Here is a 20295-nt window from a genome sequence, read left to right as displayed (position 1 = left end):
TGCGTCTTACGATGGTGGGCATTGAAAACTCATTAGCAATGTCATTTATGCTGATGTCTTTAAGAATATTTTGGTGAATGTTACAAACAATGCTAGCATTCAACCTTTCCTGTCCCAAAGTATTTCTCAGCCAGGTTTCCAACTTACGAAAATTGGAAAACGAGCTCTCACAAGCAGCAGAGCTTACCGGGCAAATTAAGAGGATCTTAATCAGCTGGAGTATTTGAGAATAAGGTAGGTTTTTCCAACTAGGACAATGCCTGGTAAGCTCTTTTAGCATCGTAGCCTACAGAGATTTTGCTCCTGTTGCCTTGTTGAATGAATCAATTTGATAAATCATCGATTGTTTATTCAGCTCTGGATAATTTTTGACCATTTCAGGAACTAAGCCGGTCTTGAAAATTCGTGCAAGTTCTTTATAGCCTACTTTGCCGAATCGGAATTCAGGCTACTTTCAAACCGTTCGGTCAGTTCAGAGATAACTCTGTTCATGAACTGATTCTAAAGTAAATTATTTTATAACGCAGTTGAGTGTCTGCAGTATAGTTGCCATGGAGTCTCCACCCAATCTTTCAGGGACTCTTCTTTGCCGTGGTGCTTGCAAAGGCGTGATAAAATTAGCAGCAAATTTTTCCGGAAGTGAAACTGCATTTTTGTAATTGTTCTCAAACTCCAAATCACGATATTTCTCTCGAGTGATTTTAAGGGTCTGAAACAGCTCTTCACAAGAGTCAATGTCAAGCTTTTCTCCTTGCAACGTGATACTAAATTGCTCTATAAGTGCCAAAGGCTTCAAAATCAGCACAAGTCCCAAATATGTTTTTGTAGTTTCTTCATTACTGCAGAGCTGTGGCCAGTGGCCTGGTCCAACTCGTCCTTAATACCTTCAATGAAGGCCCGTCATTGTCTAGCGTCAAATCCAAGACAATTTAGAACTGTGATCAAACATCAATAAAAGAAACTGCTGCAGATAATCCCAGACACATGGTTAAGTTTATTGTCGAACTCACCTCCAACCGCAGCTTCATCCTCAAAACCAGCGACGGAAAGAAAAGCCGACAGAGGCGTTTAAGAAATGGAGTTCCGCAGGGATCTGTTCTCTCCCCAATGTTGTTCAACATCTACATTTATGACCTTCCAAATACTTCCTCTAATAAATACGCATACGCAGATGACCTGGCTATTCTTTATTCTCACCGCAAATGGGAAACAGTGCAGAACACCTTGACTAAGGATATGGACATTCTATCTTCCTATCTGCACCAATGGGGCCTCAAGTTGAGTGAAGCGAAGACTGTGACTTCTGCCTTCCACCTATGTAATAGAGACTCAAACAGGGAAATTAACATCCAAAATAACGGCCGGACACTTCCTTTTGAAGCCACACCCACATACCTTGGGGTTCGACTTGATCGGTCTCTTACATACCGCAAACACCTAGAACACTTGCACGGAAAAGTGACAGCTCGCTCTGCTCTCTTGAAACGTCTTGCTGGTACAAGGTGAGATGCTAGCCCCTCAGTGCTTAGAACAAGTGGTTTAGCCTTAGTCTACGCCCCTGCTGAATACTGTGCTGCTACTTGGTGCAGAAGCGCCCATACTGACCTTGTCGATGTGCCAATCAACAACTGCCTGCGAACTGTCACAGGTTGCCTTCGTCCAACTCCAACTGACTGCTTGCCTGTCCTTGCAAACATTGAGCCAGCTGCACTACGGCGCCAACGTGCTGTTCTTTCCCTGAGCCGTAAGGCCCTAAACCCCGACCATCTGCTACACACAACCACGCTGAGATGTCCACCAAAGCAGCGGCTAAAATCAAGAAAGCCATTTGTACGCGCTGCACAAGACCTTCTGACAGCCTCTGGTGGAAGCCTTAGCAAACAGTGGTGCCACGCGGCATGGAGTGAACAATGGTCAAGCAGCACATCCCCACTTCGCCAAGTATTCAGATCCCCGCCCGAGAACCAGCTAGGCCATGACTCCCCTCGACTTGCCTCATCAAGGCGTAACCGTTTGCTCACTGGTGTTGGACGCCATGGTGCAGACATGCTGCGCTGGGGCTTGGCAGAGAGTGCTGCTTGTGAATGTGGTGAAATACAGACGGCGGCCCACATTATCAAGGATTGCCGGCTATACAGACCACCTCATGGTATGGAAGGCCTAGTTTCTATAGATGACGACACCAGGCAGTGGCTAACCAACGGATGCCCTGACATATAGCGACAACACAAGAGAAGATGAATAAAAGAAAAACAACAGCAATTCGAGATGCTTGTAAACAACTAAATTGAAGTACAACTTCATAGCAAATAATATTTTTCTGATTTATTGAGAGAGGATGCTGCCAAAATATTTGGGGAGGGGGGATATATTCCCCCCGACTTCGGCACCACTGCCTTCCGACACATACTTTTTGAAACGATTTTGAAACCCAGTGAATGTTGAAGACCAATGAAGCCGACGCCACCACGGGGGTCTGGGGGACTACGCCCCCGAGAAGTTGAAATAACTATAACGATTTTATCCCACTGTCCAAAAATCACCCCCCCTGAATTCTAAAAGTGGATAGAGCCCCTGTTTTCAAGCAACATCTACAAGGTTTTGGCCTGGGTTTTGGTCAGGTGTGGCAGGTAGAACAGGTAACATGGCGAACTAAACTTTCAATAGTATTCAGACAATTCTCAATTTCATTGGTTATTGTGAAGAAGAGAGCCTTCTTCCTGGCTATCAGCACATCTATCGCTGTCAATTCTTGCTACAGTCGGCTGTCGAGACACACAACGTTCATTAGGTATGTAATATGTTGATATTACATTGGAAGAGTCGAAGAGATATTAAATATATTAAAGAAGATAAGTTATTAAATATCTACAAAACGAGCAATCGTCGTTCAAACGTAATCGCTGGCCGAAGCACTATTCACCAATCACAGCCAACAGAGCGGCGGCTTGTAATTAATGAACACTTGAAATTGATCGCTTCGTATTCACATTGTGTTGGAAAAAAGTTTCGCCGAGCGATTACGTTTGAACGACGATTGCTGGTTTTGTAGATAATTAGGTATATAAACGTGAAACTTTTCATGTGCAGAAAGCAAGACATAGCCCTACTCTTTGAATTAGCAAAAATTTAATCATTTTATTGTAAAATATAAATTCCTGAGAATTGGTACAAGTTGGTGAAATTTAAGTTATCACAAGATAAAATAGTAGGCTACTTGTTTTGGATTTGTAGCCAATTGATTCGGATGGATGTACGATTGTGCTTACCAACGATGGCCAAATTGTTAAAATCCGAGCAGAAATGAGAAAACTACAGCACTTTCAGTGGAGTATGATCGATTGGCCTTTAGAATGCATTTTAAAAACGCGTCGCCGAGCGATTACCTTTGAACAACGATTGCCCGTTTTGTAGCCTAGATAGGATATAAACGTGAAAGTTTTCAGGTGGTCAAAACAAGACATAGGCCTACTCTTTCCATTTGTGTTAGATTAGTACGGTATTTTTATTGTAAAAATTAAATTGCTGAGAATCGGTACAAGTTGGTGTAGTTTTAGTCAGCACTGCATAAAGCTAGTGCTAATTTGGTACTTAAAGGGCCAATTTATTCTGGTAGATATACAATCGTGCTTTCCAACGATGGTAAAACTGTTTAAATTCGAGTAGAAATGAGAAAGCTGCAGCACATTTTGTGGCAAACGTTTCATATTTTTAATGTTTAATTTTAATTGGGTACATTTTTAGTTGAATTGATGCAAATTGGTGAATTTTAAGTCATTCTAGGGCAGGGGTTCTTAAACTTTTTTTTAACGCGGAGCCCTTAAAAAAAATTTGGTTTGCGTGGACCCCCTTTGTGGCCTAGTCCGAGAAAAAAAATTGAGAATTAAATTGGTAACAAAATTTATGTTTTATTAAATTTAAAAAATAGCGAATGCAGATTGTTTTTCAATATCTTCGATTTAATTTCATTAATGTGAAGGATATTGCTGCTGTTTGTTTTTAACAAAAACATGAAATTGTGACTTCGTCTTTGATAAGGCAACACGCATGTCATCCTTTGCATCCAACCGGTTTCGACTCTTTGTTTTGATAGTTACCAAGGATGAAAATCCTATCTCACATTGGTCACAGCGGTAAACCATAATCTCTTCGTGGGAAAATTGTAACATAAGATTCCCAGATCCGTTCGTCTGTATGTAATGACCGAAAAGAAACACTCTTCAGGAAACGTCTATTCGAGAATTGTATTTCTGTAAAAATAGCCTCAAAGCTGTCGAAAATGGGGTGCAACGCGATACACCACTAAAAACTTGTCACTACAGAATAGATTACTTGGATAAAAGACGGAAATTTTCGTCCAGCTGACAAGCACTAAGCAAAACAGTTAAACATGCGACCAACCTCTTCAAGCAACAATTTTAAAATGACTAGAATAATTTGCGATATCTCAAACTCACGTAAACAGTAACTGTGACGCAATAATGAAAGATATTGTCACGCAATTCTAACAGGTGTTCAAAGGTAGTGATCCAATGTTTCATGTTTAAACAGGTTTGACACAAGTCTTACGAACGATGGTGCAATTTTGGCTAATTTTTTAGGAAAAATTCCATGACTTAATACGCTAAGATTCAGTAGACTTGAACGGTTTTTATATGACGTTTGATTAGGTGAACAATTGTCTGGAACACACATAAATATGTAGTCACAAAAGGGATTAAAGTAGCCATGGCTCTCTTTACCAAAAGAGGATAGGCCTATGCTTGCGTCAACGAACTCCAAAAATCACCAATAGCCTACTTTTCGAATTGAAGGACATTCTTAATGATTCCATTGGCCTTAGTTCAATGAACTCATCTTTTACAAGATCCTCATCACTGATAGATTCCAATTCAACGAGGAAAGGCAAACGTAACATGCTGTATTTGCTGTATTTTTAATATCCTCTGCGGCTAAGCAGTACCTAACCTCTGAAAGAGTTTTGCAGTGCTTCCAAATGTCTGCACATGCCTGTGTGCAGAGAAGATGGTAGAGCATTACAAAATGCAATTCCATTTTGAAGCATCAATTCTTTCAACGTTGAGAAATTAGAATAGTTGTTAGTCTCCAATCTCCTTTTCCACAGAGATAACTTGTCCTGAAAAGCTTTAAGTTTTTCAGAAACGTCCATAGTTGTAACGGCAGGGCCTTGAATAGAACGATTTACTTAATATGAGGTAAATCGTTCTATATTTTGTCTTCATATGAGTAAAAACATCCGCCAAGTAAGCTAACCCTTGAATAAAATCTTCATTGTAAAACTGCTTTGAGAGTTCAATATTTTTGTCTCTTAGAAAAAAAGAAAAAGCGCTTCAAAGCTTGTCCCCTTGACAGCCAGTGAACTTCTGTAAGATAGAGGAGAACTTCATGCTCCGCATCCATTTTTGGACATAACCTTTTGAATATTCGATGGTTCAAAGCACGAGCTCTGATAAAATTAACGATTTTCACATTACCAGACAAAATTTCTTTCAAATTTGTTGGGAGAGTCTTCGATGCTAATGCATGGCGATGTGAAAAGCAATGAGTAACGATGACCTGAGGAAAATCATCAGCGTTGTTTGAACTTAATATCTTTTCTTTTGAAAAATTTATTCCATTTTAGAATTATACACTAAGATTTCCATTGGGCCTTCATGGACCCCCTAAAACTAGTCCGCGGACCCCAGTTTAAGAACCCCTGTTCTAGGGGCTTATATTGATTGTTGAACACTCGACGTTGGTTTAAAGTTTTTATTATAAAAACATAAAAAATTGTCAAAATCCATTCCGCTTTATCACCTCCATTCCGCCTCCCAATAATAATTGTATCCGTTTGGTGACGTCATATTAACCAAGGTGGCCGATTATATAAAAGCACCGAATTATTCCACTAGAATGACAGTGGCATTGCAGGGTTACCAGATTGGCCTGTTTCAGGCCAAATTTCTTGAATTTGGCTTTTTTAGAGTCTGTTGGCTTTAGAAATTATACATTTGGCCTTTTTCTAGATTTGGCCTTAAATTTGGCCTTTTTAAATTTATTCTTCAAAATGCATAATAATCAATATTTCTCATAAGTTATATCGTAACCTTACCTGATGAAAACCATATTCACCATTGTTCAATGCATGTTCTATAGGCCTACTGTCTTGTTCAATACTCGTAATGTAACGCCGGCGCCGAGTCAGACTGCGCTCACCCTCTAAGCCAGCTAGTGGTGCCAGATGTCACCACTGTAGTGGATTACAACTCATCCTCTATACAGTTCTTTTATACTTGTTATTCTTCAGGCTACTTTCAAAAATATTTTTGCTACAATTCATTAAAATCCGCTATTATCAATAAATATGAATATAGCCTATTATAGATATTACTTTGATAGAAACAGGTAAATATCCATTTGGCCTTTTTTACCGTTCCATCGCTTTAAAAAAAAATGTCAAAAACCAACTGTTAGCCTACATGCAAATACAATTATCAGTGATGTACGCGCATACAAAAAATATTGACGCCGTTAACGTAAACGCAAACGTTCGAAAAACCATACGCCGTATGCGTCAACGCAACTTGTAAAAAAGTTGGCGGCGTCAGCGTTAGCGCCTACACTAGCGTAAACTAATTTTGTTTGCTTGATGCCAAACATTCACACGGTATAAACCACTCGAAACAAACAAGTTTTATTTTGAATTTTCACGAAGAAACACAAGCATCTGAAAGTGTTCATCTAACACTTTGCTGTGTTTTGGTTCCAATACTCTTTGCCCATTGAAAACATTCTTTCAACTGCAGCGCTGGAAAGTATTGGCGTGTTGTAGCGAAAAAAATACATTAAAAAGTATGCGTTGACGCTATGCGCTAAAAAACCGCGAAAACTTTACGGCGTAGCCTCAAGCGCCAACTATCCAAAAAAATGTGGCCGCAAGCGTTAGCGTAAACAAAAAGTCGTACCGTAGAATTTGCGGCGTATACGTACATCTCTGACAATTATACATGCGTACCTCAAGTGCTCAATACAAAGGATAACCTACCTTTACAGTATATCATCGTATCGTAGCCTACTTCTTGTACGGAGGAAGATGACATATAGAGTGACCGAGAGTCGTAAACAACTGAACGGATGAAGAAGAAGAACATAATAATTGTTGCAATTCGGTGGAGGTATTCACGTTTATCCCCGTTATTTCAGGAAAACTTTCGCAAGTGCTGTAGCCAGTGTTGGGCGCGATAACTCATTTTTCAGTTAAGCGATAACGATAATCGATAAACGAAAAATGCCTAAAGCGATAACGATAAACGATAAATCAAAAAAAGTTAAGCGATAACGATAAATGATAAAATTATCGCCGATAATGTCCAATAACGACAAAAAAAAAATTTTCTTGATTAGCGCTGCCTCATCCCATGCAGCACGAACTGTTTTCATCAACATGACGAAAAATCGAACTTTTTGTAAGTTATGCATGCATAGAATCGCAACAGCGGCAGTGGGTATCGAATCTTCAACCTCTTGATCCAAAATCAAACCACTGAGGTAACCGCCGTGCTTATAATTATACCTTCAGATACCAGTTGGATGCTTTTTCGCTCTGGCGAGAGCACTGAACTATAGGCCTACTGTATTGTTCTTGCATCTTTTCTCAACGGTCATACATAGGAATAGCCTATCTACTTCATACTTACTGCATGGCTAATTTTCTTTAACTTTAAACAGGAACAACTTTTAACTTGCTACGCCCCTAATCTAAGCCTATGCAATAAAATCCCACTCTCCAGAGTCTTGATCTTGAAAAGTGCGGTAAAATGCACGATGCTGCAATCAGAGTTCTCTTTCTGCTGCAATGCTTACTTGAAAGCGGCCTCGTATTGCGACACTTTCACAAACCACTTGCCAATTTCTTTCGCTTCGCTTCAAAGGAAGCTGTCCGGCCTGTGCGCTTACATTTTAATTGTAAAATTCACTCGCGATTGCCGATTGCAGCAAAACAACAAGAGAATTGTTGCATGCATTTCATTGCATTGCAATTTGCAACTCTACAAATTATTGTGTTGTCAGGGCCGTCGCTGCAGGGGGAGCTTGCCCCCTCCCCTGACAACGACTTGTGCACACACACTTCAGGCACTGAAGAAGAACTGGTTTCAATTTTAGTTTTATTGACTAGGTGGCTAGCAAAAATATTACTTTTCATGGTCTTATCCACTTGTGTGTTGATCCGAATTAAAATTTATCGGCGAGTATCGGCGATAATCAAATATTGCCTTTGGCGATAACGATAAACGATAACTGAAAAAATAATTGAGCAATAACGATAAGCGATAAAAAGTTATCGCCGATAATTATCGCCGATAATGCCCATCACTGGCTGTAGCCTATTCTAGCACACAATCACATATTGGTCGTTGGATTGTTGGTCGCTGGTTTGAGTCTTCATCCTCGGCTTACTCAGTCTGAGAATGGAGATTCAAACCAAAAGCAGTTGTTTCTCAATCTCAGTGGCGAACCTTTTTTATTCATAGAAGTAGTGTGCCCGCCTCTGCACACTTATAGTGTGTATGAATGTGTAGTTAGATTTACTGTTATGGGGTGTTTGTTTGTTTGTTTATCTTTATCCTGCATTGCGGGAAAGCGGACTTGAGCGCTATGCATCGGTGTACGCCTTCCGACATACACCTGACCCACGCTGCAGCCGACGGCAATGTCTGTTTCCGGTTGTCTACTCTACTTATGACTTAAATTTGGTAGGCTACTACCCATTACTCGAAATCGATCACTAGGTAGAGGCAATTATCGTAAAGTTTCTTGCCCAGAGAAACAACAGCAAGTGCCGGTGGCTGGAGTCGAACATGCAGGCTCTCGACTGCGAGCCCAACGCGCTAACCACTCGGCCACGGCTGACTAGATGACTGCTTATGGTCTTTGGCTACCATCCTGATTGCGCCATAATCTAACCAACAGTTGTACAATGCATTGCTTCGACAATTACATTTACTCTGCTTGTTTGTTAATATATGGCGCTGTTGAAACAAATAAAATTGACTTGGTAGCAACGGTACCAAGGGGGGGAGACTTGTATACCAGCTCCCTTTAATTGAGATTATAATAACTTTAAAGTTGTATTGGCATCTTTTTTAATTTAAATAACGTCAAAAATGACCTCGCCTATGAAGGAAGTTTTGAAGGATTTCCGATTGAGAAAAAAGGGATTTTTCAGGACAAAAAAGGAAACTGAAGAGGATTTGTCAATTGTCAGAAGTGGAAGCACTGGCAGTGCTTCCACTTTGAAGGATTTTATCCCGAAATCGGGATTTTTCAACGCTTCGAAGGATAAAAAAAGGAAATGAAGATAGGAAGGATTTTTTAAGGATTTTTAACAATTTTACAAGGAAATTTTGTCTTAAAAAGGGAATTGTTGTTTTTAGCAATTTTAAAGAAAACCTTTTTAATATTCCCTTTGAAAATTCTAACAACGACTGGAATAACGATGATCAGCTGGTTTCCGTCGTCCCTCGACATCCGGAACCCCTCTTACTCTCTTTCCCATCCTCGCCTTTCTGTCGCTTGATTTCTTTTCTCGCCATTTTGGGAACTGGACATGATTGCAGACTGCAGTGAGTGAGTTAGTTCTCAGTTCTTTGAGTTAAAATTAGGTAATCCGTTGATTTACAGTTGAAGTTGAGTAGCAATGACAAAGTTCACTGAGGTTCGACGTACAGTTAGATATGATCATATGATGATGATGATGGCGTATGAGCGATCTTTCCAGGCTAGATTGGAGGGCAGGAAATCTTCAGCCACTCAGCAGTCTCGTCATTCAGGACCCTCAGACCATGTGCACCGTGTGGAGGCCGGTGGGTTAGGCAGTGGTGGATGACATGGTCTGCGGTCTGTTCCGTGGCACCACACTCGCATTCTGATGAAGGAGCCAGGCCCCACTTGTGCATGTCCAAACGAAAGCGGCCGACGCCAGTTCGCAGGCGGTTAAGCCTGACCCACGCAAGCCTTGCGAGGGACATCCCTGGTGGACGGGGATCGGCGTCGGGTATGAAGTCACGGAGCGTGGAGGTGTGATTTTTCCACTCCGTGTTCCACATGTGGTTCGTCCAGTGTGCCGCACTTAAACCAAGTTCTTCTGCGTTCTTAAGAAGTTGTTGTGCGGCAGGCACAAAGAGGCGTCTTGATTTCAGCCGCTGCTTTATAGGTGGTGGTCTCTTGAATGTTGCATGGAGGAGATGGTCGGGGTCCAAAGCGCGGCGAGCGAGAGAAATCGTGGCTCCTTTACGGCGTAGCTCAGCGGGTTGGATGCCTGCTAGGATGTGTAGGCAGTCCGTTGGAGTGGGACGCAGGCATCCAGTCACAATACGCAGTGCGTCGTTAATAAGCTTAGGATAGTGATATCCTTCCGGTTTGGAAAAGTTAGTTTTTGCCTATGCTAACTGATTATGGTGTCATGATAATAGAGGCTATGTAGTGTGTATACAACATGTATAGTGTACACAGTCAGACTGAGTCAGTATCATGAATAGGCCTAGTAGCCTATCCTGGAGTTTTTCGTCATTCTCAGATGATTGTGAAGACATTACTGACAAGGAGAAAAAAGAGATAGCCTAGCCAATAGTGTTAAGTTAGCGGCTTAATGCATCAAGGAAAACTAAACTAAACACAAAAATAAATTCGTTGAAACTGGACATTTACCACCTGTACATTTTCGCTGTTAGGGATAGGTTAGGAGTCGGGTAGGAAAGATGAGAGTGGTAATTGGTGAATGATGTCCAGGACTCCAGTACCAGGCAGTGGCGCCGCCAGACCTTCAACAATGGGGGGGCAAAATATTGACAGTGCAAGACAGTAGCGTAGTCAAAAATTTTGAAAAGGGGGGTGTTGACAGCTGGCGGGCGCAGCCCGATGGCGTGTTCGCCGAAGGCGACACTTAGCGGCGGGGGGTCTGGGGGGCCTCCCCCAGAAAATTTTGAAAAATTACTTTCAGTTTGGTGCATTTTGAGAGCATTTTCAACAAAATTGTGGGTATAAATATTTCTGTAAAATGGTGCTGTCCGGTGGCATAGCAAAAGGATAAGATCATGTTTTCTTCGGCATTTTTCGGAAATAAAGCTAAGTCTCTATGTTTTCTTGCTGCTAATTCCACACTGAAATACTTAAATGTTTGGTATTGGCAAAACTCGCTCTTTTAATGCAATTTCGTTTAAAATTAGGCAAACTTTGTTTTAGAGACATAGGTTGATTGCTTTTTTTTTGTGAGATTATTTCAGTTTTATTATTTATCAATTTTCTCCTTGGTTGATTCAAAAAGCGATCTTATTCTGGTAAGTCACTAACTTTTATGCTCTGAAGTCAACCCAAAGTTTAGAAAATGTAACGTCATAGAGGTCATACATCTTGATGTGTGTCAAACAAAAAGCTTTGAGACAATGAAATTACTTTAGGCTATTTCTGATATATTCAAGTTTTGTATAACGAATAGCTGTTTAGATGTTAATCTAGATCGAACAAGCGATCTCAGCAGTTGCAGATGGCTTGCATCCTTGCACAGTTTGACGAGAAATTACATCATAGGCTAAAGCTTTTCTTGTAAACAATGTATTAACATCCGTAAATTCAACTTGAAAGGTTGAAACCCCCGAACCCCCCTCCCTTGGCTACGCCACTGGTGCAAGACATGCAAGACAGTGGTATATTATTTAATTTCTCTTGTTTTCTACCAGGGCTGGAAAAAATGTTTAGCTTCCTGGGAATCTGTTTTTTAGAGAAAAAATTTCCCGCGGCTTACAATCACGATAATGAGAACCTTAACATTTTACTGATCTCGGGGGCTGACGTAAACTTTAAAAGTCATGTCGACATATTCTTGATGCCCCCCTTATCGAAAATTGTTCTTTGTAATCCCGCTTTGAAGGAGGATTACGAGTTACGACTATGAACAAAAGAATAAATTTTAAACTTTATTTTGAATTGAAAAGACATGACGTAATGTTTTCCAACCTTAGTTATATATTTTTTCATTACGTAACGTCTTGTAGGAATAAATTGAAAATCAGTATGATCACTCAAAATGAAAGCAATGGGACTACGAATCCTCACTAAACCAATCAATCAATGATCTTGTTGCACTGAAGATGACAACCTTATATTTTACTGATCTCCGGAGCTGACGTAAACCTTAAGGCATAGATCTGTTGACTCAAAGCAAACCCTTTGAAGGTTGGGGGGGCTGTCAATTCAACTTTTTTTGTATCAACAGTTGTATCTCTAAAACCACTGAAGCTGCGACTACGAGATTTCTTGACTTTTCCTAACTTTTATTCACCTCTATTGAGCTGAAATTTTGAGCGAATAAAGGCTATAAATTGAAAGATATAAGGCATTTCTCAGCACATCCTCTGAAATATTTCATATTTTATTGTGAAACATTTTCCCCCCAGCTGGATGAAAGTAATTAATTTGGCCCATGTCTCGTTAATCCTAACTGTTTCACAGCGTGACGGGAATTGGCTGTATGTAAAATAATGTAAAAAAAAATAATTACAACATTACAATGCACGTTCTTCATTACTCTGCCAAAACATAATGTGTAAACTCACGCTACAAATTACACTCATAAGTGACCTCAACATTACAACGTATATGAGCAGTTCTAAAATTTACATAGTTTTAATTTTCGGATATGCTCAGCGTAAATAATTTTACAAAGTGAATCCCAAATTTTGAAACCTTGCCAAAATAACAGATATCACTCCTAAAGCATAAGAAGAATCGACAGCCCCCCCCAAAACTGAGCAAGACTCCAGGAGCCCAACTTTCTAAGGGTTAAAAGTCATGCCGACTTATTCTTGATGCCCCCCTTATCGAAAATTGTTCTTTGTAGTACCGCTTTGAAGGTGGATTACGAGTTACGACTATGAACAAAAGAATAAATTTTAAACTTCAATTTGTATTGAAAATAGGCTACATGACGTAATGTCTTCCAACCTTATCACATTTTTTTCCTTACGTAATATTTACCACCACCAAACCACTTTTGACGATCGAATTTGTTAATTTATTATTCGGTAAAATGTTTAGATGATGTCACGTCATTACGCCGATTTGAGATATAATTTCATTTATGACGTCGTATGGATGAAAAACTTTTACAAGTTTTATACTCTGCTGAGATTAAAGAAGAAACATAAATGATAAATATTGGAGAAATTGAGTCTCCTTTACAACTTAAGAATTGAACAACTCAAAACTGCTGAAACAAAACGTTTTGTTTAAGTGAAAGAATCACTGCAAGTAACCAATGCCAAAATGCGCGCGGAAGAAGTCATGGGAGTGTGAGATATCAAAAATTTAACAGGTTGTTATTTTTCTACATCAATGTGACGTTAGTTAAAACTTTAAAAAGTCTATGTCTTTGCTTCTGTAGAAAATCTTTCTATCTACTGTACAATTTAGTCATCAAGGTTTTCGATACTTTTTTTTTAATGAGAGAGCTTTTACCCCCCCCCCCCCCCCCCCCCCCCCCTTGCAACTTGAGTTGACTTACTTGAGGTTGGGATCCAAATATTAAAAAAAAAAATATTACTATGTATTAATAAATAAAAATTAAAAAGATGATGCCCAAAACATTGGGGGGGCAGCTGCCCCGCCTGCCCCCCCCCTGCCGGCGCCACTGGTACCAGGTGGTAAATGTCCCAGAACCGACTAACTGACAAGCAGTTTTTTGGCTGGACAGTGAACAAAGGAAATAAACCATGTTATTGTAAAATATGGGCTGCTTTTGTGCAGCCTACTGTTCTAATAAAACAACGTTGCTTCGACATACCGGTGCTACTGAATAAAATCGAGATTAAAATAGCTTTAACTGAGATTATGATAACTTTGAAGTTGTATTAGCACCTTTTTTAACCTAAATAACGTCAAAAATAACCTCGCCTATGAAGGAAATGTTGAAAGATTTCAAACTGAGAAAAAAGGGATTTTTCAGGACAAAAAAGGAAATTGAAGGGGATTTATCAATTGTCAGAAGTGGAAGCACTGACAACAATACCACCACCATAGACATCTTATTATAACTAGACCGCGCATCGTCACTTCTCTCGTTTACGATTTTTGAAGAAAGCAGGTTCAGACGTCAGCCATTATTAGTGTACCTATTCCGCGCGTTTGCCAATGCTTTTGTAGGGACCCGTAATGAATTTTCATTGTTTTGAACTCAATTCAATTTATTTTTCCTTGTCAGAATGCAAAAGAAATGATATTGTGAAAAAGAAATACAGGAACAAAACCAACAAAAGGAAAAGGTGGCAAAACTATAATGGTTTAAGACGTGCATGAAAGGATCTAATATTGCGGTATATGAATCGATAAATAGGCCTATACAGTAGTTAAGCACGGTCACCAAACCTGATACTTTAAAACAAGTAGAAGTAGATGAATTAATTAGTTAAGAATCAGTCGCCTCCTCGTTCCTGAAACAACTGGAGCGCCAATTCTTAAAGCAATGAGAACACGACTGAACACAACTTAACTTTCTACAAAATGTAATTCTCCTATAATATTTGCGTTTCTTAAAAAACTCAGTTGTTGTGAACAAATAATTGACAAAACAAATAGTTTTCTATGCAACAACACAACCGCAGCTTTTACCAGGATTCTGTTCAATAGAGATTGATGGCTTTCGATTTTCTCCGTTGTAGCAAAACGTTGCATTATGACGTAAATTCGTGTGATTTCATCAACAATAACTTTTAAAGATATAGCTTCAGTTTCAAGTTGCTGTGAAATAACAACTAATAAATATCTCCGCAATTCACCTAGTATGACGAAATCTTTATATGATTTCACCTTTGCTGTTCTACAATCGCAAACATATTGTTGGAATTTGTTAATTTTAATTTACGTAATTGCTTTCTTTTTCTTTTATTTTGAAAGTGCTTTATATACCTCCGCACAAACAAGTTTTAGATATAATATAGTAGGCCTATAGTATGACAATTACGATAATTCTTACGTTTCAAATTCAAAAATCTATTCATTCTAAAAAAACGCTAGTTCAAAAATTAGTGTTTCAAATTCTGGGGTTAATAAAATTTCATTAAAAACCTTAAACCCCTGGACTTTGGATATGGCGTGCTGTGCATATGGATGTAGCAAACGAAGAAAATACAATTCAGATGATAAAAGGAGTAGCAGTGAAGGCAGCGAGGATGAAGAATCAATTGCGAAGAGAACATTTCCGCGTTCATTTCACAGGTATGGAAATATTGTGATACTTTTAGCGAGCTATGAGAAAATAGAAAATACTAGTATTGTAACGATAACACTGGTTGGTTGGTTTTGAATCTTTATCCTCGGACTGACACTGACTAATTTCTTTTCCTTCTAGGCGGAGATTTTTGTAATTTTTTTGTTATATTTTGGACAAAAATTGTGGCGCTTTTCTTAAAAAAAAAAAAATGTGAAATCGGGCTTTCAATATATAGCCTAGCTACTACATTAGCCTATAACGTTTCATGCTATTTTACGTTGCTTAGATTTCCAACCAATGAAAAACGAAGAAAATTATGGATTGCGAACGTCAAGCGTGCCAATTGGACACCTTCTAAACACACATTTATTTGTTCTGATCATTTCAAGGAAGAGTTCATGTATCGCTGTGGTGAGCGAGTGACTTTACGAGACAACGCTGTCCCCACTCGTTTTAAGGCATTTCCAAAGCATTTGAACAAGGTAATCATTTGAAAAACGTACGAAAAGTTAACTGCCGCAATGGGCTTAAATAAAAACACGACTATTATTATTATGATTATGCGCACTGTTGGCCAATGATAGGCTATTTTTGAATTTAGTTCCAGTTTTCAAATAGCCTATAGCCTACCTTGTATTTTGTATCTGCTTAATGAAGACAGACGCTTAGGCCTATGTGCATTGCGACTTGTAGGCTATGCAAGACGCATAAACATAACTCCAAATAAATAAAATTATTTGTAGAGTGACATATTGTAAATTTTAATTGGGTATATAGGCTACTATGAGATCGCATAAGCTCTGTCGAGTAGAGGGGTTCAAGCAGACATAATCCTAATCTGCCACCATTGAGACATGGAACATTGGGGGGCCGAGTAGTTAAAATATCAGACTTGTCTGGCTGTAGACACCAGGAGGTCTGGGTTCGAAACCTGAGTCTGTCTGATGTGCTCTAAGAAGAGCGAACCGGTCACGGAATCCTTGTTCACTTGAAATAATGTGATTTGAAAGCTGGGATGCTTAGACATGATAATATTTTCATAAAAAATTACGATTGGTATGCTTGTAAATTTTATGCTTATAAAATTAAAACGATGCAACTTTAAAACTTTTTTTGAAAAATGAGACTTGGTTTTAATAAACGTTATGCTTATACAACTTTAAAATCAATGCAAGCTACTTTGCTTTAAGCTGCACATGCTGTGGAGTTCCCAGTACGGTAGCCTACCGCTATTTGCTGTTTCCAATAGCTTTTATGTCTGCTTTGTTGTTGCTTTTTTTTCTTGAGAGTTAAATATTGTATTGTTGAGACATGATTACCCTGCAGTTTAGGCAAGCTAAAATATGTCTTTTGTAGGTGACCAAAACAAGACCTTCGCCTTCGAAACGGAGGAAGATTATATTACCTTTAATGGTCCGCGATACTGGAGAAGATCTTCCTAATGCCTATGAGGTTGTCCAGCATGATCACAGATACTTCATACAGGACTCACCACGGAAACTAAAAAAATTAACCAACGAAGCAAACGAGAGATGCAATGAGCTTCAGAAGAAATTGAAAGTATCAAATCAAAAGACTAAACGACTGCAAGTTAAAGTTTCATCTTTAAAAGAACTTACATCATTGCTTCGAGACAAAAACATGATTTCTTTACGTTGTACGGATGCATTGCATCATTCTCTTTCCGGAGTATCTCGTGATATTGTGAAGGGAATGTTTTCAGGGAAAACTGGAAAAGGTTTCAAGTACTCCAGTGAATTGCGATCGTTTGCCTTAACATTACAATTTTATTCTGCTAAGGCATATGAATATGTGAGGCAAACATTCAATTTAGTATTACCGCACCAGTCCCAAATCAGGAAATGGTATGGCAAAGTCGCTGCTGAACCTGGATTTGTAAAACCTGCATTTGATGCAATTAGTGAAAAAGTAAAACATGCACACGAAAACCACAGGTCCGTTATATGTTCATTGGTACTAGATGAAATGGCTATTAAAAAGCATGTTGCCTGGGATGGGAAAAGATTCAGAGGTTTCGTTGATATGGGAAATGGCATCACTGATGATGACTCTCTGCCACATGCAACTGATGTTTTAGTCCTCATGGCTGTTGCCATAAATGATTGCTGGAAAGTACCCTGTGCGTATTTCTTTGTAAATGGTCTTAACGCGGTTGAGCGCGCTAATGTAGTAAAAATCTGCATTGAAAGACTTCATGCTGCTGGTGCTAAAGTCGTTTCTGTTACTTGTGATGGACCTCATTACCACTTAACTATGTTTTCAGAACTGGGTGCATCTTTAGATCTCACTAAACTGAAAGTTTCGTTTACACACCCTTGTTGTCCTCAGCAAAATATTTACACTATGCTTGATGTTTGTCACATGTTAAAGTTGGTCCGAAATACATTTGCAGACTGGAAAATGCTACTAGATGGTGAAGGTCACAAGATTAAGTGGCAATACATTGTAGATCTGCAGAGACTTCAAGAAGAAGAGGGTTTGAGACTCGCAAACAAGCTCACGAAAACACATATACAATATTGGCAACAAAAAATGAAGGTAAACTTAGCATCACAAGTGCTAAGCAGTAGCGTTGCCGATGCTTTGCAATACTGCACAGAAAATTTACGTCTGAAGCAATTTCAAGGAAGTGAAGCTACCGTAAAGTTTATTCGCATTTTTGATACTCTATTTGACATGCTGAACTCCCGCAATCCTATAGCAAAAGGTTTTAAATCGCCTTTGCGCAAAGGAAACAAAAACATCTGGATTCCATTTTTTAATAAGTGTTACAATTACATCCTGCAATTGAAACGTGCAGACGGTACTCCGTTGTGCAATTCTCGTCGAAAAACAGGTTTCTTAGGTTTCCTAATTTGTATTGAAGCAGTGAAAGGTCTTTTTGCAGATTTGGTTGGGGACAACGAGCTACCCTTAAAATATCTATTGACTTATAAGTTCAGCCAGGACCACTTGGAACTTTTTTTTGGTGCAGTTCGATCAGCAGGTGGTTGCAACAACAACCCAACGTGCCAGCAATTCACTGCTGCTTTCAAGCGACTCCTAGTGAGAAGTCATATTAAAGGTGGAAAAGGAAACTGTGTCAGTCAAGAGGATACTGACATTCTGTATTGCTTGACTGACACATGCAATACAGACCAGGGAGAACTGTCTTTAACCACAACATCTTTGGTGAAAAAGTACGATCTGCAGAAGAGGACACCCGCTCAAATGGATCATGATTATGCTGACATTCCAAACATTTCCGTTTTGTCAGTTTACAAAAAAGCTGCAATTTCGTACATTGCTGGTTATGCTGCCAAAATGTGCGCAAAGATAACGTTATGTGCAAGGTGCCGCTTTGAACTGAGTTCACACACTTTACCTGTTCAACCCAGCTTCTTATCGTTTAAAGATAGAAGTGGACTTTTTAAACCTTCTTTCAGTGTTGTATATATTTGTGAGGAAACTGAATTATGCATTAAACGGTTACTAACTACCACAGCTGGGAGATTACCTCTTCGTCCAGGCATTGTGGAAGCTATTGCGGTAGCTGTGCTTGGAAATATAAATCATTCCAAGATATTTACTAATCTCACGGATCATGTGTTTGAATGCACCGTTACCGATAATCACATTTTTACGCTAGTCAAAACTGTGTCCAAATGTTATTTAAAAATTAGGTTTTACCACATTGGTAAGGAAACCTGCAAGCAAATACAAGGCAAATTGGTTCGTAAAACGCTTAACAAAACAGTGCTTTTCAAACACCAATAAACCACTTCCTTTCGACATCACATCAGTATTGGTGAATATTTAATTTGTTTTGATTTTCTTGAGCTATAGGCCTACGTTATAGCCGCTATAATATAGCGTATCATTCGCTTAGGTTTGATGTAATAAACTGTTTGTTGCTATTTTTACAATAAGCTAATCATCAGCTCAGCTGTAACGCCAAATTGAATACGGTAAGAGTTCTGCTGAACTGCTGGAAATGATGCATTCAGTGTATCGTATACGTGCTCTCGCATCGCAGTGTTTTTGCTTTATATTATAGACTGTATGTATAATTCTGTGCAATTTAACACATGCTTTTATTCATTTCATAGATGAATAAAACCTCTATTACACCAAAGTTCTAAATTATAGTTAACAAGTTAGTTTTCTGCAGAAGCGCAACCAGCTCAGAAATGTTATCGTTAACATTAACAGCGCAGCTTTCACGCGAGTTTGAGACACTAACAATGGCCGCCGCCTTTTTTCAATTTCTTCAATCGAAATACGAGAAGCGCAGTCTAGTTATAATAAGATGTCTGTGACCACCACATTATTACAAGCTTAAGAGTGTAAAAATATCTTTCTAATAAAACAAAGAGTAGCTGTTCAAGGTGACAAATGATTTTAGAGGTAACTTTTTTAAATCATTAACAGATGTAACTCAGCAACAACACTGCATATAGCATTATAAAACAATAAGCGAACGTTTTTGTCTAGTCATACAGCCTTTTTCAAGCCTATAACGGAAATATGTTAAAAGGTTTGGTTTGGTTTTGAATTTTTATCCTCAAACGGACAAAGCCTTTGATAGGTTATTCCCGGTAGTTTCGCATACTTGTAGAGGCTCTTGACCTAGGGCCGGTTACCGAGATTGGCAGAGTGAAGTTTTCCGATTGTTGAATACCACCAGTATATGATTCTTTAGTATTTCTTTTAATATACAAAGTGGCTATTTTTACACACTTGTTGCCATAGTTACAATCAGGGGTTGCCATAGTTAGGATTAAAGTTAGGAATAAGGTTAGGGTTTTGATTTTTGCCCAGGGACTAAAAAGATTTCCAAAATACAAGTTTTTGTTTTCAAAAGCTTTAAACTTTTCTTAAATTAGGGCAGAATTCCTTATAAAAAAGGCTGTATGACTAGACAAAAACGTTCGCTTATTGTTTTTATAATGTTAAATGCAGTGTTGTTGCTGAGTTAGGCTATATCTGTTTACGATTTTCAGAAGTCCTTGAAAAAAAGATGTGGTTGC

Source organism: Aplidium turbinatum, chromosome 4 (genome assembly GCF_918807975.1).
Source record: "Aplidium turbinatum chromosome 4, kaAplTurb1.1, whole genome shotgun sequence".
Classification (NCBI taxonomy): domain Eukaryota; kingdom Metazoa; phylum Chordata; class Ascidiacea; order Aplousobranchia; family Polyclinidae; genus Aplidium; species Aplidium turbinatum.
This window is presented reverse-complemented; position numbering follows the sequence as displayed.